This window comes from Hyaena hyaena, unplaced genomic scaffold (assembly GCF_003009895.1).
Source record: "Hyaena hyaena isolate Hyena2069 unplaced genomic scaffold, ASM300989v1 scaffold_332, whole genome shotgun sequence".
NCBI classification, from domain to species: domain Eukaryota; kingdom Metazoa; phylum Chordata; class Mammalia; order Carnivora; family Hyaenidae; genus Hyaena; species Hyaena hyaena.
In genome coordinates this window covers 808,813-812,974 of record NW_024080964.1, presented here as the reverse complement: position 1 = coordinate 812,974, position 4,162 = coordinate 808,813, and the positions used below count along the sequence as shown (strand labels likewise).

General features: G+C 36.9%; 1 non-coding gene across 1 annotated transcript; it reads right to left on the bottom strand.

The window, feature by feature from the left end:
• Nucleotides 1-830: 830 nt before the first annotated feature.
• LOC120243172 lies at nucleotides 831-932 on the bottom strand. Its single transcript, XR_005531239.1, has one exon. It is a non-coding gene; the product is annotated as a small nucleolar RNA SNORA1 (small nucleolar RNA).
• Between the last annotated feature and the right edge of the window lie 3,230 nt (nucleotides 933-4,162).

Genomic DNA, 4,162 nt, shown 5'->3' with positions numbered 1-4,162 from the left:
CCTGACTTGGGGCTTGAACTCATGAACCATGAGATCATGACCTGAGCCAAGATCAAGAGTGAGATGCTCAACCAACTGAGCCACCCGGGTGCCCCTAATACTCCTAATTTTAAATGTACACACTGCACCCAAGAATACAGTGTTTAAGTATAGCTTTCCTTGCAGCTAGATGCAAAGTTCTGGCCAATGAGATATAAGCAGAGTGTTGTATGAAAATTACGGAAAATATACTTAAAGGGGATATGCCCATCTTCTGTTCTTCTTCCTGCTAGCTGGAATGCAAATATAAACACTGAAGTTTGATTTGTCATCTTAAACCATGAGCTGGAAGATCTGTGCTGAACGTAGTATAATAGCAAGATAGAAGGGTGCTGAGTATCTGATCATTTTCTTATGCTGCTATACCTCTAGACTTTTTATGAGAGAAACTTATTTTTGTTATTTTTAAAGTCAGTTTTTAAGGAATTTCATATATGATTCCTTCTATTGCCAATTACTTTAGTTCCTCCAAAGTCAGAATCATAATCTTCAAAACAGCCCCTTTAAAAAAAAAACTTTTGTTCAATCCATGGTTGTCCCTGTCAGTCAGTCCACAGTTGTTTCTGTAGGGCTTTGATCTCTGCTTGAATATGGATGCACTTCAAAAATTCTCCCTTGTAATCTTTGGAATCCAATGTCTCCAAGCAATTTACATCAGGGCCCTAGAAGTCAAACTGTAGAAAGTACAGTGATTGCTGTTTTGGCAAATGACCTAAAATATAAGTATTCCTTAGTTGGTTCTAATATTGAAAAGTCTTGTTACTTCCATTCTAGCCCATGAGCCTGGTAGGAAATGTTACAGGTCTCATTGTCACCACTGCAATAAACTTGCTGTGATGAAAGCATAGCTGCATTTCAATGTAGCCACAAAACCTCTACCTTTTTAAATGGCTTATTTGCAGGGCATCTGGATGGCTCAGTTGGTTGAGTGCTGACTTCGGTTCAGGTCATGATCTTGCAGTTTTTGAGCTTGAGCCCCACATCAGGCACTGTGCTGACAGCTCAAAGCCTGGAGCCTGCTTCGGATTCTGTGTCTCCCTCTCTCTCTGCTCCTCGCCCACTCATGCTCTGTCTCTCTCTCAAAAATAAACTTTAAGTAAGTAAGTAAATAAATAAATAAATAAATACTTAGTCATTTGCCATTAAAATTCATTATAATTGTCACAAGTGCTAAACAATGTCATTAAGTTCTTTAATGCTGAAAATGTCTGTTGCCTTTACACTTACACAATTTAGCTGGGTATAACTCTGATGTTACACTCTCCTTCTCTATCTCTCTATATAGATACTGTTTCATTTTTTCTGGCATTGGAGGTTGCAGGGCAGACAACTGAGGGCAACCTAATTTCCTTCCGTACCCATCCTCCATTTTTGTTTCTGTCTAGATCCAAAAAAAAAATTCTTTTCCAATTTTTTATTAAAAAAATCCAAACATGCAGAAAAAGTTAAAAAATACCTAGATTTAGCAATTGCTAATATTTGCCTTATTTGCTTTATTTCTCCTTATGAATATGTGCATGTGTGTGTTTGTATGTATACAGATAATACTTCTGAATCATTTGAAGGTAAGTTGCCAACATAACATTTTACTCCTAAATACTCCAGGATATATTTCCAAAGAAAAAGATTTTCTAAAAATTAACGAATTCCCTAATATGCTCTAGTGTCCGCTTTGTATTCAAATGTCCCCGGTTGTTCCTTCTACCCACATTGTCTTTTGTAGCCTTAAAAAACCCCAAAAGAATCCAAGATCTAGTCACATTGTATTTGGTTTTTGTGTGTCTTTACCCTCTTTTAAACAAGAATAACCCTGCACTTTGTTTTGTACTTCTTGTTGTTTCATACATTTACTTTTTTTTGATGAGGTCGGACCAGTTGTGTTGTATCCTCTCCTATCTTCTGGCTTTACTTGTTTGCTTGTGGTTTCAGTTAAGTTGTCTGTTCAGCTATCCCATAGTTTATGTAAACTGAGTTAGGTGTTAAGACTTGATTAGAGTTGGGTTAGATATTATTTGGCCAAAAATATTTTATGCAGCATTTCACATTGCATCATAGCAAGAGGTAGAAAATGCAGTTTGTGCTGGTATTTGTGATACTAACCTTTTTTTCAAGATTTTGTTTTTAATTAATATCTACACCTAACATTGGACTCAAACCCACAACCCTGAGATCAAGATTTGTATGCTCTACTGATTGAGCCAGCCAGGCATCCCAGTGATATTTATGGTAATTTGTTTGAGATGTTGACCTCCAGATCTTCTTGTTTAAATGTACATAATCTGTGAGCGTGATTCTTTAGCATTACTCTTTCATCTAATCATTTTAGTATACATTTACAACCTTTACCTGCATCAGTTACATCATTGAATAATTTCCTAAATCTATCATTTTTCTTACATTTATTAGCTAGTATCCTTAGGTAAATAGCTTTCCTTTATCAACTGCGGATAAACTTTACTTCCCTCCAAAACACACAATAAGTGCTTAAATGTTTCCTTTTAATTACTAATTGGCAGAGATTGTGTAATAGTCCTCTCTAAAGTTCACGAATGACTTTGAAGTATTATTTATTCTTGAAGTTAAATAATATTGTTAAGATATGCCTTCATGGAGACTGTATCATCCTTTTTTCTGGTATATGTTGTACTTCTTGAATCTGCAGATTCAGTTAATGTATTACTTTATTTCTGAATACCTTTTCTGTTCCATTTGTTGACTTCTCTAATTTAGGAATACCAATGATCTATATGTTGGATTATCTTTGCTCTCTCTCAAGCATCATCAATTTTATTTTTGTAACGTTTATTTTTTGAAAGAGAGACAATAGTGAGTGGGGGAGGGGTAGACATAGAGAGGGAGACAGAGAATCCCAACCAAGGCTCCACACTGTCAGCACAGAGGCTGATGCGGGGCTTGAATCAACAAACCATATCATGACTGTATCATGAAGTCAGGAGTCAGATACTTAACCGACTGAGCCACCCAGGTGCCCCTCTGCATTTCTTGTGATAATTTCCAGTGTTTTTTCCATACTGGTAATTTGATTTCCAGGTGTTTTTTTTTTTTCCTCCTGTTGTTTCAAATCTATTCATTAGATCTGAAACTGTATTTATATTTATTTCTTTAGCTTGGCTTTTCTTTTATCTTCAGTATCCATCTTTAAGCTCCTGGTATTTTGTTATTGTGTTATTTTTATTAAAAATTTTTAAGTTTATTTATTTACCTCGAGGGGGGGGGAGGGAGAGAGAGAGAGAGAGAGAGAGAGAGAGCGAGAGAGCATGAGTAGGAGGGGCAGTGAAAGAGGGCAAGAGAGAATCCTAAACAGGTTCTGTGCTGTCAGCATGGAGCCCGACTCAGGAATATCTCAGGAACCAGGAGATTATAACCTGATCTGAAATCAAGAAGTGGATGCTTAATGGATTGAGCCACCCAGGCGCCCCAAGTCCTTGATATTTTGAGTTCATACTGTAACTAAGTTCTTCTTTGGTAGAAAATCTGCTTCTTTGACATAAATTTTCTTCCAGGTGAGGTTCTTCATAATGTAACTTTCTTTCAGGATCTTGGTTTGTGTTGGCTATGTCCTGTCTTGTTGCTTGTTTGATGGAGCAGTTCTTTCCAAATTATTTATTCTGATACACTGTGCATGAATTCTTGATCTACTTCCTACTTTATCTAGGAATGAGTTGATATTCTTAGAGCCATAGTTTGGTGGCTGGCATTATTTTGTCCACTTCTCTATAGCCTAATATTGAAAAAGGATGGAGTAGGGAAAAGGGTGAGATCTACTGGGATTCAGTATAGCTTCTGCTAGGGGACAGGCTTTTGCTCTTTCTTGAGAGCCTATGCAATGTACTGTTCCACAACCCATTCCATGCAGCCAGTGGTGTATCTTAGTTCCACATATTTTGGCTTATTCTTTTGGCTCTGCACAGTCCCCTGATAATGGGCAAGTCCTGATGAAACTTTTTATTTCTATTGAAGACTACTGCTTTTATTGTTATTCTCCTTGTCAAGGAGAAAAACAAAACAAAACCAATGGCTCTCCATTATTTTAAGGATACAGTGGAAACCTCTAGGTTCATCTCCATCCACAATCTAACCTTTCAGGTTTATGTCCCCTTTT